The 23,346-nt window shown below is 47.1% G+C and overlaps 1 long non-coding RNA gene across 3 annotated transcripts in view; it reads left to right on the top strand.

The window, feature by feature from the left end:
* Positions 1-2,354: 2,354 nt before the first annotated feature.
* Positions 2,355-23,346, top strand: part of LOC138926182 (uncharacterized) — a 36,482-nt gene continuing 15,490 nt past the window's right edge. The window contains exons 1-2 of one of the 3 annotated variants that reach the window (XR_011442560.1): positions 2,355-3,765; positions 18,134-18,201. This is a non-coding gene — a long non-coding RNA (uncharacterized lncRNA). Of the gene's footprint in view, positions 3,829-18,133; positions 18,202-23,346 lie in introns of all 3 variants that reach the window. The other 2 variants (XR_011442559.1, XR_011442558.1) reach the window with 2 other exon arrangements.

Raw genomic sequence — 23,346 nt, 5'->3', positions numbered from 1 at the left:
CGTTGGGAAGAGTTGCAGAGAGACCTGGGGCTCACAGCAGTTCTCGTTGGGCCAGTCCCCGAGAAGTTGGCATTCAGTCGCCACGCAACGTCCGCCAGCTGAGGTTGCCCCGAGCTCGCCTTGGCGGCCAACAGAAAGTGGTAGAGAAGTAGAAATAGTGGCTGCCAAACTCCAACGGTCCAAGCTCCGGTTCTGGAGTTGCAGGTTCCGCCAATAGGTTGTGCAGCGTCAGTCGAGCTGGGACTCTCCAGCGAGGCGGTCGCTGTGTGCTGTGTACCGCCACCTAAGCCCCAAAAAAAAAACCCAAAAGTACAATCACATGACTCCACAAAAGCAAGACCTCCTCCAGTGGAGGCTAAGTGATCAGCCAGCGGAATCCGAAACTGAAATCAAATACATTTGCCGTGTCCCCCAGTGTGCATTCTGATCCGCTTCTTGTTATATGGTTATATGGCTATATGGTTTATGGTTTATATGGCTAATGGTTATGGCAATCGTGTGCAATCCAACACTCCGTGGCGGTCGTAATCGATTCACAGTAATTTTAAATTTTAAATTTTAAATCCAAGTTGCCGTCGCGCCGTTGCCTGCCCCAATCAACAAGCACCTGCCCTGGAAGGGGGTTGGGAGTTAGCCCCGAAACGACAGGTGAGTGTTATTGCAATTAAATCCAGTGATAAGTGGCGGGGAAGCTACATATTGCAGATATTAAGTATACGCCCCGTAGGATGGTCTTAAGTATCTGTTAAAGTAGAAGCCCTCTCCCCCGCTAGCCATTGTTTTCTTTGGGTCACATTCTGAATGAAATGGAGGAGTCATCAATGCCCCCAAAACGATTCATCAGCACATTCCTGTTTGGCAATTCAAATTTAAGCAAACTTTGGGCTCTTCCCGGCCAATATAGTGACTTTCTGCCTAATCATGCGGCTCAGCTGGAGCCTCCTATGGCCCCCTGACCCTTAACCCCCCAGTGGGCCTTGTTTAGGGCTCACGATAAATGATGTTAAATAGTCCGTGACGGAATGAATTCGCATCGATTCCGGTTAACACGTGAACGGGTATCTTATCGCCCGGTTCCGCCCTATAGTCTCTTCTCTTATCAGTGCCGCTGAACCGGCCAAGTGATAAGCAAATTAGCCGGCATACAGGGTTAGGGGTAACCGAGATAACAGATCGGATCGGGGGCGTTAACCAACTTCTGAAGGCATAAGCCGCTCTAACTCCAAATCCGGCTCTGGTATTACCTCTTTTTTTTTTGTTTTTGGGGTCTTTTGGCCAAAGGCGGTTCACACATTTGTTATGGCTGTGAAGAGAGCAAAAAACAAAAAAAAAATCATAATAAAGAAAAGTGGCCGCAAAGAGTGCTTAAAGAAGGGAAATAGATGAGTGGCGAGGCCGGTGGGGCAGGGGGGGGGACAGGTGGAACTAGCCCAGAAGAAAAGAATTTCTACTTATAACGAGTTTTTATTACAAACGCGCGAAAGCTGCGACTCCGGGCCCCGAAACCAGCCGAAAATGTATTAAAATGGGAGGAAAAAAAAAAAAAGAAAAAAGTAGTAAAAATGGGCAAAGCGAGCGGGCTAACTGAATTCCTTGTTAGAGAGGAAGGGGCGGTGGGGTGGTGGGTGAAAAAGGGGGCGGAAGGGTTGCACATAAAAGTAACAGCATTTTTCGGCCAGCACGATGACAGGGGAGGCACAGGGGCGGGCAGGTAACAGCCAGCGAGAGCTGCCGAGGCAGACAGATGAAGACCAAGACTGCGAAAGCATGAAGCAACATTATTCAAAAGAAAGCCAAGTTAAGGCATACCGAGCAGCAAACAAACACACAGCCGCACGGGCGAAAAATGAAGAGACAGATACATGGCAGCATAATGCAGCAGCAGCAGCAGTAGTGGCAAGCGGCTGGGAGGCAAGAGGTGGCGCTGGCGCTTGACTAGTGGGAGGGGTGGAGCGGTGGCAGATCGGGCCAGGCATTAAACATCATTCAGCGCAGTAACAGAATTGTGGCAGAGAAGCAACCGAGCAGCTGCTGAGACGCCGACAGCGACGTGCCGACAACGTACAACGACCTCGACTTTGATTTGCAGTTTTCGGCCCCCAAGAATGTGGCCACAAAGAGAGCCGTTTTTGGGGCGGCCGAAAGAGAGAGCTGGGGACGAAGAGAACGGTACGCGAACGGTATTCGGGAATGCGAACGGCCTCTAGACGACCTACACGCCTGAGCAGAATGGCTCACCGAGAGACCGAGCTCTGCCGGAACTTCGGGTTCCCAGCCAGCCCATTCGGTCGGCTCTTCGGCTTTCGGGCTTTCGGCCAGCATTTGCGTCTAGCTTTGCTCGCCCGCTTTCCGGACAACTCCATTCATTCGTGCTGCGCGTTTCGTCTGTGCCGGTTGCTCTGGCTCTCTCTCTTGCATCTATCTCTCTTTCTCTCACTGCCTCACTCGCCGCTCGCTGCCCACCGCCCACCGAGGAGGAACCCACTCTGATGTGGGGACAGGGGACTCAAATCGGATCGACGGTGCCAATGTTAAACAAAGACAAGCAGTAACACACTACTACGACATACAGTGCTCCTCCAGCGAAATAAGTGCAAAATCCGACCATAACAACAACAATACAGACAACAAATAATATAAAAAAAATATAAAAAAAAGTGAACAATCAGCCAAAAAAAAAAAAGTCTGAGGCGAGCCAATGCGTCATTCCCTCAAGCGCTCAATCCGGCAACAAGAGCTATCGCCAGACACTCGCAAAATTGCAATTACAAAGTGCGAGTGCCGGAGTGCCGGGCCAGACATCGCACCCATACAGATACACGGGGGAAACGAAACCATAACTTCAGATCTGGTAGAACTCAGATGGTTCTAGCCATAAATGGAGCCAAGTCATAGAAACTCTAGAAGTGAAACCAGCCTAGCTCTATATAGGAGGTTAAAGGCTGACTTTAGGGCTTAAACCTTAAAGCTAAAACCACTTAGCCCACAAACTTTATGTTCCCCAGTGGGGTTAATGGGGTCTTCTTCCAAAAATGTGTCAGAATCAGAAGAAGCTTCTAGGGTTTTCTACTGTTTTTCGCTCAGTGCAGATTGACAGACGTTGCAGTGCAGTGGGAGGGTACTACATACAGTTATCAGACCGGGACTCACATATACGAGGGACTAGGGCAAAAGGCACACTCAGATCCAGACTTAGATTCCAGACTCAGAAGTCAGTCTCAGACTGAGAATGAGGCGCCGCTGCCGGAGCTGTCTGGTAGTCACATTTCCCACCCAATCCCAATCCCAAGCCCAGCAGTCTCTCTCACAGACAGGGACAGCCCAACCTCACACATGACCAACCGGATGTTGCAGCCATCTTTGTCATCTTTTCAATCTCAGCCTTGGCTGAGGTCGCTCCTGCTGCTGCTCCAAAAGCCAGGTGTGGTGAGAGAAGGGGCCATGATTCGTGCTGTTGCGGTAAAGTCGTGAATTTATAACAAAACACCAGACTCGGCGACTCGACGACTCTGACCGACTGGTTTGGCGTGTTGGCCCGGCTAAAATGGATTTTTTATGGCCACAACTAACAGAAAACAGCCAGAGCCAGCTACAACTGAATTAAAAAGCATAAAAATGCCGCAACCGAAAGCCCGCAAAGCCCGCAAACCCTGAAACCAGAAACATGAATGGGCACCATCTGAGTTTTGGAAGCCGGAAGGGGCGCTGGAGACGGTGGTGGCGGCGGAGGAGGTGAGGGAGCGAGAGCGGCGAAAGAAGGAGCGGGTAAGCCAATAGATCTATATAAGCCCAATCCATAGGGCCTGATTGGGAAACTACTTCAAAGAGGTACTTAAAAATGCATGTAAAACAAATAACTATATTAAGTAGCTATTAATTATAAGACTAGTATGTATTTAAGCCACAAAATAAACCAAATTTATAATCAGAGATAGTCCATATTACCCCCGCAATTAAGATCTAAACGCCACCGTCAGAAAGTTATTATTCTTGCCACCTTTTTCGACGGCGATGGGTGGGTGGAGACCAACGGCCACGCCTCCTGCAACTGAGCGTGCTAATGAAACATTTAATTAAAGCATTAAACATCAAAAGCGTCAACAAGGGATAGCATAATGAAACTGTATACCGTTACTTGCCACCTGTGCTTTATCGCTGGGGTCATGCATGTATGTCTGTTGGTGTGGGTGGTATGGGTGATAGGGTGGTGTGGCCGAGTGGGTGATCGGCCAAATAACAAAGGCAAAATGAAAAGAGCTAACTTCCCTACCCCTCCCTTCCTTCACCCCCAGTTCGTACCCCTTCCACACGCTAATGCCGTCGACAATTGCCGTAAAAGTTTATCGCCCGCATTAAAAAACCATGGATTAAAATTCTACTTCAAATAAAAGTCGAGCATACGAGAGCCAAGGAAAAAAAGTTTCCCATCTCCATTTGGCAATTTTTTTGCAGCACCAGCTTCTGCCTCCTGCCTCATCTTTTTCCTCCTCGTTCTTAGTCGAATTCTTCGCTTTTTTTTCCTAATTTTCTTTCTTTTCTTTTTTTTTTAGGGGGGGGTTTTTCCCAGTCCACATTTCTTTCCTTGGCCGGGCCGAGCTTCTTTTTTGGCATTTTTCTTTCGTTTTTTGTAATAAAGATAAGAGCTCTAGTGCTGCTACCTGCATTGCCTATTGCCAGTTTTCAGTTGCCACCCACCCATCCTACACCACCTTTCAAAGTGTTTGGCTAACAAATGTTGTCCACTAATTGCAGGCGAAAAACATTTTCTCGGCTAACGAATTAAGCGATGTAAATTTTTCGGTGCCCCAACCCTATCCCCGAAAATGTTGCAACTGGCAGAGGCGCTCGGTTAGATTACACGGCTAGGGGTTAGAGGTTAGGGGTTAGGGGTTTGGGGTTAGGGTGGTGTGGGTGTGACACGATGGGCAAAAAGTCAGACAGACATGCAGACAATTTCATATAAAATGCATGAGCATGAAACCAATTCAATAGCCAAAAAAAAAAGAATACTATCACACACACATACTGGCAGGAGGATGGGCAGTGGAGGATGGGTGGTAGGTGGTTCATGTTAACTGCCTGTCGAGCAAACTGCCATCGCACTGAACTCATAGTTGTCCTAGTTGTATGCTGTTCCTAGGCCCGGACTGGGCTTGGGCTTGGGCTTGGTTTGGGGGGGGGGGGGGCGGGAAAGCAAATTACACGGAGCACCAGCACAGAAAACGATGCCGATGCTAACTTATAGATACAAGATACCGACGATGAAACGAATTTGAAACAGACGAAAATTTGCACAAAAAAAAAAAGAAAAAAATTAAAAGAAAAACGAAAGAGATAGAGGAGGGTGGTGGGTGGGAAATGGGGAATCAAATAGGAGCGACAAAGTTTTCAAATTAATTTATTGATACTGCGATAGAGGAGAACGAGCGATAGGGAGTGAAAGAGCAAAGTGTGGGAGATAAACGTTTTATGGCACGGCCATCAGCAATGATGAGGGGTTGGGGGAGGGGTGGAAGGGCCACCAAGGGAGTGGTGGACAGAGGACAGTAGCATCAGGACCCAGACCCAAGCCCGGGTTTAATCAAATGTATTGAAAATGTTTCGGTTCCGGCAAAGTTTTTTTTAGAGTCCGTCGTCTGAAAAGGGCATGAAAACATCAAATGATTTCTGATGCCAATGAGGGGGGGGTGGGGGACTAGGAGCAGGACAAGGACCAGGACAAAGACAGGACCAGGAGAGCAAAGATTGAAAAAAAAGACCAGTCCCAAATGGGGAGCGTCAGTTCTTAGTAGAGACATGACATTACTCATACGCACTGTTGGTTTATTAAAGACCCACTGTGGTTGCCTCAAAAACAAACGAAAACAAATAAATAAAAAGACAAAAATATGTACATAGAGATGAGCTGGCACACCACCCTCATCCACCATACATAGCATCTCTAGCTCTTAGTCCCCAGCCCCTCGGCTGGCTGCTCCTCCTCCTCCTCCTAAGCGGTACTTGTTCAATAACCGATAACATTTCGCTTCTGCTGACTTTGACTTTGCACACATCTCGTTGCTGATACCGGGGGCTTTAAGCGCAAAAAATGCAAATTTTATTTCGCCATTTCTCGCCCCCCTCCACCACCGCACCACCAACAGTTCCTTCGGGTGTGCATTCAGAATTGTTTTGTTTTCGTTTTGGTTCTATTTGTTTTAAAACGTCGCTGGCCCGATTTATTTATTGTGCCATCCATGCTCCTCTATCTATGTATGTATATGTCCCCGTCCTCGACTCTTCCCAGCTTCCCATTTTGTAGTTTGTGTTTTGGGTAATGGCTGCGATATTTATGGCCAGAAAGTCCTTCGTCCTGCTACTGCTGCAATTTATGACCATGGCGAGGAATCAGATTCCGAATCCGCATCCGCATCCGAATCCGAATCTGTATCGGATTTGGATTTGGACTCCGTTTGGGGAGACTAATAAAATATTGAAATAAATATAACAATTTGCATGATTTTTGGTTTAAGTTTCCTAGGGAAAGGTCGCATAAATATCCAAGGCAATTGTTTTCGTTTTCCTGGCCATTGAAGTGCAATTTGTATCTCTCTCCATGATTGCAGCTTGTAGTGGCCTTCAATGACATCGGAGGCCTGGGAGATGGGAATTAGGAATCCATTTGCTAGTCCGAGCCCAATTCCATGGCGAATTCCATTAGCTGTCTTGTCAAGTTTATGGCTAAGCCACAGAACAGCCTGTGAATCTCAATTGGCCCCACTGACCGAGGTCAGTTCGAATGCCCAGTAGTAGCCCACTGGGACAACGAAAACCCGGAACGAGGCCGTAAATGAGCATTAACCAAAAGAGCCAAAAGATGAGATGACGCCGGGTCCATAAACAACGAGTTTAAAATGTTTCGGCCCGAATAATTGGCAGCTATTTCCATTCCGCATTACGTCAACATACGCAGATGTTCCGTTTATAGCCGCCACACCACACCACACAGACACTCGCAGATACTCAGATACTGATGCCAGTAGATAGACATATACCCACATGTTTGCCGTTTGCCGTTTTGCGAATCGTCCGATACATAAAACTTGGCATAAACAAACAAAGATTTCGCACCAGTAGTGATTTTGGGGAGAGGCATCTAACCAGAAACGTAAACAGAGATCGCTGGGCCAGCGACAAATCGGGGAAACTACAGACCATAATGCTGATCACACACAACAAGTGTACCCCCGAAACGGAGCCTAGTTTCGTGAGAACTCTGGCTGTGGCAATCAACAAGCGGAAAATGGGAGCATTAGCAGTCACATCTTCCCCAATCAGTCCTGTCAACGTGGGCACTCTCATATGCAGCGGGTTGTCAAAAAGATTATGCCACATAACGACAACACCTGTCGCTACTCAACCCGCCTGCCTGCCTCCTGGCAGTTCCTGCTCCTGGCACTCTGATAACAGTCGGAGATTATGGCTCACAACAATCTGTTGCTCGGTTGCTGCTGCTGCTACGACTGTCTCGCTTTTAATGTGCTCACATAAATTTTGGGGGCAAATCAAAAACGCGTTTTATGGCTTGCCATCGTCAATGTTGCCACCACCGCTTCCTCTCTGCCCTGTGTCCTGCGTCCTGTGACTTTGTCCAAGCGCGAGCTAACAAAATTTATTGCATTTTACAAGCATATTACAAACGCTCAGCTCGCACGTACTGCGACCCACTTACCCATCGCCCCAACCAACCAACCAACCATCCAACCGACCGCGTTCCTTCTTTTCGATTTTCCGCCTTTGTTGCCTCTTCAATTCCCAGCAGCCACATAAAAGCGCGTCATGTCCGTTGGCTGTCCCTCTGTCCGCTGTCCGCATTGTCCGTTGCCAAATTGATGTAGACTCGGCGGCGCCAGGAGGAGCTGGGCATCAAGGAGATGGGACCGAGAGCAGTCAAGATTGATGGTCCGTTGAATTGCTCGCTCTGCGGCTATTCCCTCGACTGCCTTCAGCTCCAGCTGCTGCTCCTCCTCCTCCTGTCCTGCCCTTGGCCTAAGGACCTGCACAGCCCCAGTACCAGTTCCAGCTTCTGTCTCACCATATGAATTACTCATTGCTCATTTTTGCTGCAATTTATTGTCATTGTTGGTGTTGCTGGTGTTGCAACTGTGATGTTGCCCGCTATCGCAGTTGCAATTTTTCTTCAACATTCTTTATGGCAAGATGTTTTTCTCGCTAGATTTTTCATGTCGTCGCGGGTCTCTTTCCCGGCAAAGTGAGCATGTCCTGGCATATTTCGTCGATATTTACTTAAAAGCTCACAGGAGGACAGGGTCCTGAGTTATGGCCCAACAGGATAAGGCAAAGGATATGGCAAGGCGAGACGATCATTGGCGAACATGCCGCGGCAATTACAAATAATGCGGCAACTGCGTGTTCTTGCCACTGCTGACATCATTAGGCTGCCACATACTTGAAGAAGAATACACTGGGGTAAAATTCAATAGCCTCTCTGCTTCTATATTTTATTTAGGATTATATATACCGAATTATTTCGCTCCGTGTACTCTCCAACAGTTGCAGGCTGGCACTGGCACATCGTTTGACTTTGGCCACTTCCGCCTAGTCCACAGGCTTAATTTCCTGCTCTCGCCTCGCACAACATGGCGTATGTGTAATCAAGTGAATGGTGCCACATGCCACATGCCACGCACACTAATACATTGGACCTATTTCCTTTTCCCCGCTCTCAGGCTTTGCTTAATCACTGAAACTGCCATTTTTCATCAAAGTAATTACGGAGACTTGGCTTTTTTTTTTTGTTTTGCACCTCCCCACCTCCAAGCGACCACACGCACGCATGCCACGCCCCATGCCCCAACCACCACCGCCTCTTTAAACACTTTGGCTGGCTCTAGCTCGTTTTGTGTCCATTTTTATGTGGCGTCAAATTAAATCATTTGATATGCATTAAAATTGTATGGGATAGCCCACTTTCGAGAGCTGGAATCTGGACACACACCCAGAATACACAACAAACACCCAATATGGCCAACTGACAAAAGGCCAAGTCACAGAATTATGGATCCAGAAGGCAGCCTGGTAACTGAATATTGCAAAATACCTTTCAAAGGATTGGGTGGAGGTGGAGGTCACCATGTAGATTTACAAAATTTGTTGCCATCGTTTGTCTCGAACTTTTTTGATTTCGTTTGTGGATGTGGATGTAGAGTCCTTTTTACACGCCCGCTGTGCAAAAATATTAACGAGCCAAAGTTCCCGTTTGGCAAACATGAAAGGCCCAAAGTACGAGCGCCCCAAAACTAGAAGATGAAGCTGATTGCCAAAAAATGGCACGAGGAGCAGGAGCTGGCTGGGTGGCAGGCACCGACCCAGCGACCCACCGAACCGACAGGATTTTCGGCCCTGTGGCAAGAATTTTTGGCAATGAGTGGCAGCCCCGCTGGCTCTGCTGCTTCTCCTGCCCGGCCATGTTTTGTTTTCTGCCAATTGGCGTAGGCACCAGCGTCTCTTGGATTTCCACCTCTGGTTTTCTGGGCCAGCTGCCAAGCACCCATGAATTTTCCAAGCCCGGGTCACTGTGCGCTTGTTTGCCCCGGCCAGGTTGTCATAATTTCCAAGTGGCCCGGGCACTAGACCAGGTCCGAGCCCTGCATGCGGTCATGTTTGTTATCGCACAAGCACATATAAGATTTATGAAAAACTGCAGCAAACTTTGGACCTTAAAAGCAGCGGAAATTTTCCCAGTTCCCAGTTTTCAGATCCTTTTCAAAGCTTTTCTAAGAAGGCGCCGCAGGTGATACCATTCAAAGGAAAAGAAGCACAGGGGCAGAGGCCTGTCTCATTTCCAGCAGAGTTCAAAGGTGAAAGAGCTAGCCCTAGGGTACAAAATTAAACAAATCTAGAACTTGAAAGTCAATTAATATATTTCAACTAGCTAGCCTGGGGGAATAGACCTCGAAAAAGTTAATACTTCTTGCCTGATTTCGAGTCAATAAAGTGTAAATAAGAGTGCATCCCGAATACCAAAAACCAAAGCCAGACAGCTGTCATCTCCTTGCTACTGATTTGGTGGGGGTGTTGTCATGTTGTCGAGAAGGTGCAACAACATGGTGCAACAACACACCACCCACAAAATTCTATGTTTGTTCGGCGACTTGTCTGTTGATGTTGCTGTTTTGAAGCCCTTTTTAAACACAGAATGCAAGCGAAGTTTTTTGTTCAGAGGATGCAGACAATGAGATGTGCTCCCCTACCCCCTCCCCTCTGAAAAATTGTTGTAGTTGCAGTTCTTAGTTTATTCTTTCTATACCATGTCGAGCATGCGGTTTCCCTCCAGCCAGCCAGCTCCCCTCTGTTGGGATGTGCATTTGCAAGTTTTTAGTTTTCGGTCCGCCCTCGTTCGTTTTTATAGACTCCTGCACTTGTCGCAGCCCATTGTCTTGGCCACAGGACATGGCACACAGACTGCAGTGGCACCCACCCAGCCATCCTTGTTGGGGTCTGTCAGGTGGCTTGCCTTTCAGGTGCTTTTCGCAGCTTTAGTTTTCTGACAATACTCTAAAGAAAATGCTCCCAGCTCCTACCATGCCACACTGCCACTACCACTGGCACTGGCATTGGAAAAGTTTTGCCCCAAAAACTTTTTGTGCGTTTTCATTTTAAGCGTATTATGAAACTTAAATGCGACGTAATTTGTTTTGGTTGTCTTGGTTAGGGCTAAGCCCCGCTTTAAGGATATGACAGTTTACAGTTCTTGCCAGGAGGAACTCCTTCTTCCAGCCTGATCCCGCTGCTATTGCTGTTGCTGTTGCTGCCACTCGTGAGTGCGGTTGACAGGTGTCTCTGTATGGGTGAGCCTTTTTTGGGGAAGAGGGGTGTGGGGCAGGACAGGACGTGGCAGGAGGATTTTCGAAAACGGTTCTTCCGTGTGGTAGCTTCCATGTCATTGTCCCGCTTTGGCGCTGTCACATTTTGTCACCTTTGTGCGGCTGCTGCCTCCTTTTCACCGGCTTCCTCGACACTCTGGCTCCTCCGAGCGCCCTTCGCCTCCTGTCGCTATTTGTTAGCACTGATTATATCACCATTATTAGAGGATGAAGCTCCTTGACGCTCCTCCAGCTTCCTACACTCTTGCAACTCACATTCCGTTGACGTATATGACATTCTATGCTTGTTGACAGCTCGCCTGTGGCGACTCCTCCTGCGCCCGTTTTCTGTTCCTGATTTTGTCTCCATTCGACCGCACTGCTAGAAACCTGTAGGCCTAGGAAGCTCGTGTCTTATTGTAGCGCCTTATAGTTTCTCTCAGTGCAGTTTCCCACCCAGCCATAATTGTTTGCGGTCGCCAGTTATTAACGCTGGAGTAGGAGGTCGAGGAGGCGACCAGAGACTGGATGGAAATGCAGAGTGGCAGCAGCCAGCCAGCCAGGATGAGCATCGGCTTCCTGCCCCCTCCACCCTCCCCCGCAGGCCACGCCTTCCTAATGAGGTCAATGCTTGACAATCGCATTTGCCATGCAACATTTGTTGCTGCAGCCGAGGCGGCCTGTGATTTGTTGCATTCCCAATGCAGCAGTCGCATTGCATCTTCAGTGCTGTCCTTCGGCATCGCAGTTTTCATTTCCGCTTCCTATTCTCCACCAGCACACCCCACCCCACCCCGGCTGTCATTAGGCCCGCCCAGCAGCCGCCTCTGTGGCAGCCACATTTCATTTGATTTTAGTTCATTTTAACTGTCTTTTGTCTCGTGTTTTACGCTGCTTCGGCATCTTTTCGCCTTTTAGTGCTGCTGCTCTGCGTTGCTTTCATTAATTTCTCCCCTCGAATATTAGAAGGGCAGGGGCAAGGAGGAGGAAAGGGGATGGCTTCCTCCTTCGACATAATTTATGCGACAAGGCGTGCAGGAGATAAATTTCTGTCGTTTGCCATTTTTCGCTGGCGTTGTATTTGGTCTAAATAAATTAAAGCATCCTCCAGAGGGGGAAGGCTGGAGGAGGCAGGAGTCAGGAAGGAGCCAGCCGAAACTGTAACTAAGGGAGAGAATAGTTCGCAGGGAGCCTGTTGATTAATGCCAGCTTTTAATTGCATCGAGGGGAGCGGATAAACACAACAATGCACTCACCGCAAAAGGAGTTTCAGAATGCGGCGGCCCATGCGGCGTATACGTAATGTGAGACTACACTGAGAACTGAGAGGTTATGAACTGTATCTGACACATGACTGACATTCATTTAAAAATTTCCAATTCAAATTCAATCAGTTGGGTAATTGTTTTCAAATTGTTGCCACATTAATGACAATTAGGTATGCAAGCTGTCTCGTTCGGACATTGAAGTTAATTGTATTATTATGCTATTTACCTGTAGTTGCCTCTGTTCTGCCCTCTGACCTCTGAGAACATGCAACTTCTATGTGACTTTTCTAATAGCAGTTCCTGTCTCTTGTAAAATAGCATTTTCGTGCGTTTGTTAATTAAAAGTGTAAATGCATGGGTGCACGGTGATGGCAATTGCTAGTTGCACGTACCACGTTGCAGGTTGCAGGTTGCAGGTTGCAGGTTGCAGGTTGTCGGTTGTGGGTTGTTGGTTACAACTGTCACACACACACACCACCCCCTCGACTCTGATGCGTTTTTGAGGTAAACCATAAATAATGAATGAAATTAACAGCAACAGCAACAGCAGGAGGAGGGTTTGAAAAACCTCCAATTCCCAGCATGTTCCCTTCCAGATTTTTCATCGTTTTTTTTTCATCGCAAAACCAAGCAGATGGAAGATGGAAATTTTGTGATTTATTGCCGTCGAGCTGGTGCAGAAATTATGGCTGCAGTTGGAAGACATTTTTAACCGTTCCGCCATTCCCGGAGCTGAGTTATGGCCAGAAGCATAAATTATGCAAAGAAGCAACAGCAGTATCGATTGGCTGGCCACCTTTTTGGTTAAAAAGGCGCTCATTACTCTTTATGCCGGCTGTTGGGGTTTTTATTGCAGGACCATTAAGCAGTTTAAGCCCAGTTAGTTACTCCATCCGCTCAGCTAAGCTCGCATTTCCGTTTCCGCTCGAGCGCCGCATAAAACGCAATACTATACAGGACAGGGGGCAGGATAGGGATGGGTAGGTTCAGGGGCTTGTTTATTTATGCTCTGGCAATTACTCAAGCAAGTCTCCGGCTGGCCAACTTTCAAAGCGCATGATTTGCCAACAAAAGATACAAGTTGCAGATACAGATACGTGTGGCATACAACTTATAACACATACATATACACACTGCAGTCTGTGCAGTCTCGAAACCCAAAGAAGCTGATGCCAAACAATTTATTCTGCACTCATGTCTAAGCTGGCGCAAAAATATTCATTTATTTTTCTGTTGGCTAGCGCCAAGCCAAGGCAGCAGCCGGAAACCGCAGCAATTAACAAGGATACTCGAGGAGGAGAATGTGGGCAGAATGGAGAACGGAGAATGGTGGAGGGACTACTGGCCAGTTGGCCAGTCAAGTGGCCAACTTTGTTGTGGCTCGCAACTGGCACTTGCTTATCTCGCATCGCTGCATTTTCATAATAAACAAATTTTGTTTTATAAATGTTCTCCTCCGGGGCTGGGCCGAGGAAAAATGAAGTCATGTGGCTCGTAGACCTTAAGCCCCCCCTTCAGAGTCCTGGGGCGGGGGCAGCAGGAGGATTGACTAATGTGCGTTGCACTGGAAGACAACCCCAGGATCCCAGAATCCTGCCCACATTCTCTCTCACAGTTGAGCAAGCAAAGCAATTATTTATATTTTTTGGCTCTGCGGTTTTTCAGGGGAAGGGCGAGGATTCCCTCAAATGCGAAACAGAAGAAACAGAAGACTCCAGGACGAAGGATCCTTACACAGGCCCCCCGAAATTAAAGTCACACGTCTTGCCAAAGGCAGAGCCCCGGCAAAATAAAAATGTGCAGTGCACGCAAAACGTGCCAGGACATTTAAGAGGACATCCATGCATTTTATGGCCCAAAACCGAACTCGGTCTCCGGCTCGTCTCCGTCTCTCTGTCTCTCTGTGACTTTGGGCCCGAAAGTAGTTTTCATTGTTTTCCCGTGCCTTAGTTTTATGTCCTGTGGACGACGTCTGTTTTGTTGTGGCCACAAGCAACAAGGGCTTCTAATTAGCACACTGTCAGCGGTGGTCAGAAAAGGACACACGACATGGAGGACCAAAAGGAAGAAGGACGAAGGACAAAGGACGAGCTGCACAGGAGCAGGACAATGAGACGACAAATGTGCTTAAATGGCCGAGTTGTGGACGACGCCACTAAAAACTCGACTAAAACTGAAATTGCACCGACGAAAGGACGCGAAACGGAAACCACAAACTGGCAAATGGCTGCCACTGGCTGAAGGACATTACCAGCTCTCCTGGTTCGTTCCGTCTGTCTGTCTGTCTCTTTTCGGTCTCTCTGTCTAGGACACACACATGCCAGCCAGCCAACCAACCAACCTGCCACCACACCTTTTTGTATGCATATCTGAGCCGTAAGAACCTGAAAAGAAGCGGCCCGTTTGTTTCTAAGCCGCCTGATGACCCTGTGTCCTGGCTGTTGCTTTATGCCCATTATTATACCCTGTCCCGTTTCCACTCGCGTTTTATTTCCATTTTGATTGCTTGGCCAATTTTTTTTTTCTCTGTATGTATTTTTTTTTCTGCTGCTGCCTCGACTTCGACCCTGCCCGCAAATGTATGCAGGACATTTCGCATGCAGTAGCCGCGACACAAAATCCACAAGAAGTGGAAGGATCGGCCAAGCGGGCAGGAAGGACGTGAAAAGGGGGGAAGGAGGGGTGGCGTCCTGCCACTTCCGTGCTGGTCGGCGGAAATGGTGGCGTCAGGTCGCCAGCAACGACACCCAGGGCCAAAAGTGAAATCCGAAGCGTTGCTGGAAAAACAGTCAGAATTCAAACCAGGCCAAGGGAGGTGGGCAACCAGGGGGGTGGCCGGGGCCAATTGAATGTGTGGCTCTGGTTTCAAGTGCCGCCACTCAACTAGCACTTATTGCATGCGACAAACGACAGCAGCAGGCGCAGGACACGAATGAGAATGAAGCAGGATCGGTGACAGAAGCAGACGAGAGCAGGAGCTGGAGCACAGAGCCGGAAGATGAGGACTCTGCTCCGGATGCGGCCGCAAACTTTTGTCGTTTTTTCAATTTCAATTTTTTTCACTAAAGTGCCTGCTCTTTCTCTCCCACTCTGTCTGTCCTTTTCTACCACTCTTTCTATCCTACTCTTGATACTTTTTTATGCTGTATGCCTGCACTTAAAGCAGTTAGCACGATGACCATCATTGGCATATCCATGTATGAATCCTTGCCATTCACATTCCCATTCCCATTGCCATTTTCCATGACTGGGGCCATTTGCTGCATATGGCGCAGTTTGCAGGGCAAGGCGTCATGTAATTGTTGAAGGAGCAGAAGTAGCAGCAATGGCAGAGACCCTACCAGTGGCAGGATACGCAGGACTTTGCTGTTCCGGGGATTTTCGGTGCCTAAGCGGCCATGAAGCCAGAAAACAAACAGAAACTGCAGAGAAGGCCAGGCCGTAGCCGGCCCAGCACAGATTTAATAAAGCAAATCGAATTTGAGGCTCGTATGGCCACAGGAAGCACATGAAGCACTGATTTAGGCACTTAAGCCCATGAAATGTAAGCACTATTTGGCAATAGAAAGGGGCTTTATGGCCCAAGAACTACCAGGAAAACGAATCAAATAAAAAGCGATACTTTCAATGGAGATACTTTCTATTTGAAAAGTAGAACTAAAAAATTTAAGAAACTTTAATCATTTTATAATTTATAATGTGGGTTGGGGGGCTTCCTTTTTTTTCAAATAAAAGAAATAATTGAAATATTATCTCTGGTCACAACCAGTTCCCTCCACTCCAGGCACTCTGGCACACTTATATCAATAATTTATATCCGTTATCCAGTTGGTGGGCCCGGCAAGTTCTTAGTACTTTTATAATACCCTCGAAAGTAACTCCTTTTTAAGCTCGGCTGTGAATGGAGAGGAGGATGGGGGACTCACCTGGTGTCATAACTGCCAAACCAGCAAGCCAGGTAGCCATGTAGCCAGGTAGCCAGCGAGGTAACTGCCAACTGCAGACTGGGAGTCCGGAGAAGGTAGTATGGCAGACTGCAGTTATTACGGCCGTAAGCGTAACTGTTATCTGTTTTTGTGCCCCAGCTCCTGGCCGTGTCCGTGTCCGTGTTCGTGTTCCTGTTTCCATTTGGGAAATTTCAGAAGTTCGTTGATTCGTTTCTTCTCTTTTTTTTCTCATAATTTAATATTTACAAAGTGGAGCAGAGCTGGCAACAGAAAACTGCAAAATAATAAAACGAAATTACCAAAGGGCCCCAGAGACGGCAGAGAAAGAGAGCGGCATAGTTAAGGGAAAGAGATAGGGCGAGTAGGGCTGGCTGGCTGGCTGCGGGAAATCAGCGTTGTGCATTAAAAAACGCTTAGGGCAGCAACTTTGTCGCCTGCCAGGCGACTGTCCCAAGTCCACTGGTCACTAGCCACTGGCCGCCACTGGGCACTAGGCAGTGGCATTGTTCATTGACAGTTTGTTGGCTTCCTGTGAATCCTGCGGTACGCTCTACTACGCCTCTCTCAGGAGAGAACCGAGAGCCTGTCGTGCATTTTCAAATTTGTTTGTTTTTAATTAATTGCACGCGGCGATGACGCCTGCCAACAAAAACAAGGAGCCGTGGCAAGAGTCCTGCCTCTGGTCACATATGAGGAGTGGATAGCGACTGCGAGGGTCCTGGGACTGCGTGCTGGACAGTGATTAAGCGAAAAACCCAAAAAACTGACTCTGTAATGGCGTTGGCATGCCAGCAGATTTTAGATAAGGCCCTAGTCCCCTGTATCCCGTCTGGGCGTAGCGTCGCCCCAAAGTATGCCATAAAAATGTTCTGGCTTAATTTCGATTAATTTGCAGAGTTTTCCCATTGTGTTTACCCCACCCCATCCCACTTCCAGACACAATTACCAACAACAGCATCAAAAATGAAATCAAACTGAAGTACTACCCTTTGGAAAGAAACCCCTTTCTTTTTTTTTTTTTTATTATTTTCTTCTCGTTTGACAGGACCACACAATAATTTGCATAAATTTTAAATTTCAATTTGCAGTCGACGAAAAAATGAAGGAGAAAAATTATGCAAGCACATAGAGCCGCTTCAGCAGGTTCCGAGACATCTGCAGGAGTGGAAAAAAGTTAGCTCTGCCAGAGTGAAATTAGCAGACAACAAAGAGACTGTCTATATCTGGGTACCCAGAAATTTTTTCCATCTTCTTCTCCTGGCTGTGCAGACTAGTGAGCCGAAGGACAAAGGACAACCCTTTTTTTTAACGGTGGCTAACGCACTTTTCAAACAGAGTTGATTGTGTGCCGGTGCCGCCTTTTGCCTTGTGCCTTCTGCTTTTTTGGCTTTCGGCTTTTATCGAAGAGTGAGTCCTCTGGTGCGTTTTTCTAACCAGGTCCCTGGTCCTGGCGTCCTGCGTCTCTATCTCTGGCTCGTTTTACAAATTCTTACACATCCGGAATGGAATCACTTGTGTGTTGGTGTGTTCGTGTGTTCGGCCAGGGTTATAACGGAAAAGGAAACAACTGGCATTGGCAGCCATACGACGTTAAGGATAATCGTGATGACAGCATATTTTGTGACCCACAGTGTCCTTTTGCCCTCCATCCTCTCCGACTCTTCCGCTTGTATGGGCACTTGGTTTTGGGGCTTCGACTTTCAGAGTTCTTTGGTGTCAGTTGGTTGTCTTTAAATTGACATTAAAAACGGCCAAATAAGCTTACAGAGACATCTTTCTTCTCAACACATTTGACCCTGAATCGAAACCGAAACTAAACGCAATTTAAAATAAATCACAACACAAATGTCTCCGAAACGGAGCTACACAACCCATTTGGTGGTGTCTTACAAGTGGGTGTGGTGGTGTGAATTTTAGATTGATATATCTAGGGGGGGGTTGGATGCCACTTTAAGAGTCGTGTGACAAATGCGAATTTTATGTTGATTTGCCGGCTGGCGGAGAACAAAGAACCAACTCTAATATTTCTTATTTTTTTCCCCCTTCTTTACAGATGTCCTGGCTGGGTGAAGGATGGAAATGAACATATATGCTGGCATGTGGAAGAAAAGAAACGCAGAGGTAAGTGGGTAGATTTCATTGAATATTAACTTTCTGCTTAGCCAGCAAAACTTTAAAGTTCCTTCCTGGGGCGAAGGACTTCAAGACTCCCTTCAAGACTCCACGAGTCTGTGCCTCGACGTTGCGTATACGCACCGGGGACTGACCCTATTAATTGAACTGCTGTTTATTTATGGTCCTCGTTATTTGAGTGCATTCAAGTGTTTTGTGCGAGGCCGAGTAGCCACGCCCTCTCTTGGGCGGGCGCTATAAATTGTTAAGTTTTATCAGCCGCAACAACAGGAGCTGTAGCATGGGCCAGTGCCGCATGAATAATAAGTCGAAACCTCGCCCCATTTCGCATTGCGTGCTCGAGCAGCAGAGCCTGAATCCTGGCAGGCTTGCCGGTTGCCAGACTGGCAGGCTGGCAGTTGGAATCCTGGAAAACACATACATGCACGCATACGCACACGGACTCACACGCACAATTGAAGCGGAAGTGCGCATTGTTTCCGCTTTTAATAAGAGCCGTTGTTCGCCGTTGTACTCTGCATATGCTCGTGCATAATAATAAAGCATGCTGGGTATATAGTATGTATGCCCGGTTGTCGGATGGTGGCGAAACCCCAATGAAGCCCATAAATTGCATTAAATTGCATTTAAATGTGTCGGACAGGTTAACAATGCGAGGAGGATCCGCCGTAATTGATTGTAAATTAAGCCTAACTCCGGGCTAGACCCCTTAAGCCACTACTGCTGCCTGGTCGGACGGTTTAAATTGCCCTTAATTATTCCTGCTTTCCCCCTTTGCTCTGTCCCCGAGTCCCTGTTTTAATTTTCATGCTTCTAAGCGTGAAATGGTTGTTTAAAAAAAAAAGGAGAAAAAATTGCCAAAAAACTAGCAAATTGCAGCGCTCTAGAAAGTACTCTTTTGTCCTTGGGGAGGCAAGAAACTTCAAAATTTATCCCAAAAGAAATTTGCATTCTTTGCTGCCAGTGTGTGGCTGTGGCAGCGTGTCTCCTTCTTGCCTCCATGTTATGGCATGCTTGTCGACAATTAAACATATTCAACATCCGCATTAATTGTGGCGAAACTTTTGGGCAGAAACCACCAGCCGGCTGTGCCACCTGCGGTGGCTGCCACACACACACTCGGTCGGAAGCTCGGAAACAAGCTCGTTTGTACTGCCGCCGCCTGGCATGTACTCAATGTTCTCGTCCTTTTTTGTTAGTTTTTTTTTTCTCCTCAGCTGGAGCTGACTATGATCTATGGCACTTGGCATGTGTGAAAAGTACAAAGGCAGGCAGGCCGGCAAAGGAGCAGAGGCTACCTACCAGCTAGACATGCCAAAAAATAAGTGCATCAAATTCACGAATCGTTTCCAATTAAATTGTAACATTTCGAAGGTGTTCGTTCAATTCAGCCTTGGGGTCATTAGTAGCAACTAACTGGGTTGCCTATTTGGGTCCTGTCTGAGGTCCAGGCTTTGTTCAAATTCTTTGTTCTCGAAATCTCAACTTCGTGTCTCAGGAGCTCGTGCCAGTTCTCAGATGCAGATGACTGCTGGTTCGCCTCTTGATTAGCATTCCCCTTAGCTTTGTGCTGGAGAGCTGGAGTGCAGGAGCGTGCCTATTGATGCGTGCTAATTGCGAGGCGACTCTGCATTGAAGTCCCAGGTCTGAGGAGCCGCCAGGATGCCATATTGTTATTTGGGCGGTGTGCATAACAAGGAAATCCGTTTCGAGTGCAAGTTGCAGTGCCTTTGGAGGCTCCAGCAGGCTTCCTTTTTGTCTCAGCCGGAAGTTCTCGAGAGAGCTCTGACTGGCTTCAAGTGGCCTTCGTTGAGTGTCCTGTCTGGACGACTCCGTTGCCTTAAAGTCCGTAGAGGCTTTCAAGTCTAACCCACTGACAGATACAGCACTTATCAAAACGTTCAATCAATCAATCAATTGTTGCCGACAAAAGACCGCTCTAACGACACACAAAAAAAAAAAGATCAGAAATATCACTCATACGCCCATTTGTAGCGACTGGCAACCCAAATCAGCTTAGCCGCAAAAAAGGACCTCACAACAGGAAAAAAACAGGACCACTAATACAAAGGACAACGGACATATGCCAGCCAGAACATGAAAGCACAGCTCAGTCCCTTTGTGTGTGGCGGCTTTTTATTTTGTGTCCACGAGCTCTGTTTCTGTTTTCCGTTTGTAGGCTAACCCAGGTCCTGCCCCCCGGAAAAGGTCAAGCCAATGGACTGTTAGCAGGGCCAACAAATCACTGCAAAGCCCAGAAATCCAAAAGGAACCGGAGGCAGACCAAGCATCGGACTGCAGCTGTGTGCCACAACCAAAGGCGCAACATTGTCGACGTCGAGATGTCAGCCGCAGATCCATTGTACAGAACCTTACAGGTGCGGCGCGGTTCGTTAAAAGAACACACCCTTTCTCGCCTCTAATAAGCCAATTCAAAGGAGGTCTGGCGGTAAATGTTTACCCAATGTGGCACATGCATGAATTTATGCTTACACACATTTTGTCAACATCTGCAGCGCATTCACAACTTTCCAGATACTTTTCTGGCTTTCAGTTTCCAACTTCCATCTTTTTTCCTCCTCGCTTTCGAGTGAGATTGCGGCAGATATTTGCATATTATGTCTATATGCAAATGATGGGGGGGTGGAAGCGCTTGAAGATGGCGGCACACACGGCGTATACGTGATACATTAACATATCAATCATACGGAGAGCAGGTCCTTCTCTCAGCTCCCAGTCCTCCATTGCTCAAATCCGAGACAAACATTAAAAGCCATAAAGATGAGCGAGTTCAGAGCCATCCAATGCAGAAATCGTGGTTCTGTTCCAGTTCAGAAAAAATAGTCCTGGCAAGATATAAAGCGGAAGTCACATAAAGCATATTGAAGTTTATTGAAAAGTTAATTGTCCTGCTGGCCAAATACCAATAAATTAATGCCAACTAACAACATTGTCACCGATAGTGCGTCGACAATTGTAATTGTTGTGTTGATTGTTTAATTGCTGCCATTTTGTGCTCAGTTTCCGCTCTCTATCCGCGAATATACATACATATTATTATGGTATATGAGGGGGTATTGTAAAATGGATGTATGGATGGTGGTTTTCCAAACAAATTAGCATGGTGGATCTCGTCAGCATGCATTTAACTCAACTAGGCAGTTGACAATTATTATTTTTATGCAAATGCCGTTTGCATATTGATGACATTAAATTGGCTTTCTGGCCTGCGTTTTTGATATTTTTTTTTCCATAATATTTGCTTATTTGCCGGGTCATAATTTCTGATTGATTTTAATTCCTTTAAAGAGTCCATCTAAAAAAAAAACAACAACAACGGCAGTATTATAATCGTTGGCAAAACATCTGTGACAACATGGCGTATGATTTATTTGTGAGGGTCCCGCATTCGATGGCTTTTTGTGGTTTTCGGTTGGCTCTTTAATTCCCGTTTTGTCATTTATTCGATTTTATTATGTGTACTGGACACGAATGCACATTAATTGCATTTAATTAGAAAATATTGACCATTAGCGGTGCAGGCTTGCAGCAATTTATGCGGTCGCTTTCAATAAAGTACTTTCTAATGCGTGGGCGAGTCAGTTATTAACCGAAATAGATTATTTAAATTTTGCAAAGTCTGCCATTGTTTAAAATTAAATGATGTTTAAAGATCAGGAGGAATTTGGCTAATATAGGAGAAGGTATAAAGTGCACCCCAGTGCAACTTTGTTTTTGGGTTTTGAATGGCATTCCAGTAAGGCTGACATCAGTGGAATATATACATTTTGAGCTGTGGATTGCTGAGATCAGTGCCAAGGGAGAGCAGCAAAGTCCAAATTGCGTCATTTCTCGCCTCGGTTTTTTTTTTTCTTTTTTTTTTTGCCATCTAAACGAGTTTTGAGCTTGTTTCAATTATTTGGCACGCAAATACAAAAGCTGCTGGAGAAGGTTTCGCCCGACGGAGGTGCCGGTGCCGTAGCCGGGAGTGACGCTTGTCCCATTACCAATTAGATGAAATGGCTTAGCCCTTGGCTCAGCTCAACGCCTCTCTCTCTACGGTTCCTCTTTGAGTTCCAATTTAATGAATATGTAATGGGTGGAAAAAAGTTTCCGCTTATCTCTCCGCCGGAAAGTTGCTCCATAACAAAAAGCTTTATGGGGCGGCCCAGCTATCTACTCCTCAGGCGGGCTTTTCTGCTACTGGCAGCTGCTTTTCCACCCCCGCTTTCCCCAATTTCCACTTTCCCTCTTTTTTCTTTCTTTTCGGCCGAAAACCCCCGAAAATTCCTTCGCCCGCTTTTCAATCTCAACTTGTAATTGACGCTGTACTTGGCGGAGGCTGCATAAAAAATAATTTGATTATTAACTGGGTGGTGGACGGGAGTGGGTGGGGAATTTAAATAATAATTGAAACAGCTCTCGGGGACTTGTTGACTCTTTAAGACTAATCCCCGACTAATCTGAAAAGGGTCTGCCGCTTTAAGTGGTCGCCCGGATTGTCCAATCAATTAGTGGCGGCGTGGCATGTGGCAAGTGGCAAGTGGCAGGCGAATTATGTTGCATTTAAATGTAAGACTGCCAGTTCCCCCAAAGATTTATGCGGCTCATAAATGTCAAAGGCACGCAGGACACGCACACACACACACAGGCAACTCAATTAATCTTGTTGATGTCAGCTTAGGGGGTGGCCTAAGGTAGATGAGGTGGAGGGGGGCGGGGCCAAGTGACAAAGTCAATAATCGCCCATCACCTGGCTCTGTGGGAAATCGGACAAGTGCAGGACATGTGTAGCATGCTTCTAATAAAATATTTCATTTAAAATTTACAACTCGCCGAGACCCAGAAACCGAAACGAAAAGAAGCCATATGTCAATTGCAGTTGCAAGACGGCAGACACCGACCACCGCCAGACCGACAGACAAAGTCGCCGAGTCCTAGCCAGATCCTTTTGCCAGAGAGAGCGCCTGCCCCTTAGCCCCAAGCCCCTCGACACACACAATGACATGTCAAGTGCAAAATGCAAAACTGGACGCCACAAAACTTTTCGCCAATTGTTCGTCCTCGTTGTCGGCCTCGCCCGCGCCCTCGCCCCTTGCCCTTATCCTGCGTCCTGGGTCCTTCGTCCTTGCT

Source organism: Drosophila bipectinata, chromosome 2R (assembly GCF_030179905.1).
Source record: "Drosophila bipectinata strain 14024-0381.07 chromosome 2R, DbipHiC1v2, whole genome shotgun sequence".
In the NCBI taxonomy this organism is placed as follows: Eukaryota; Metazoa; Arthropoda; class Insecta; order Diptera; family Drosophilidae; genus Drosophila; species Drosophila bipectinata.
The sequence above is the reverse complement of the archived record's forward strand: the minus strand, read 5'-3'. Positions and strand labels throughout refer to the sequence as shown.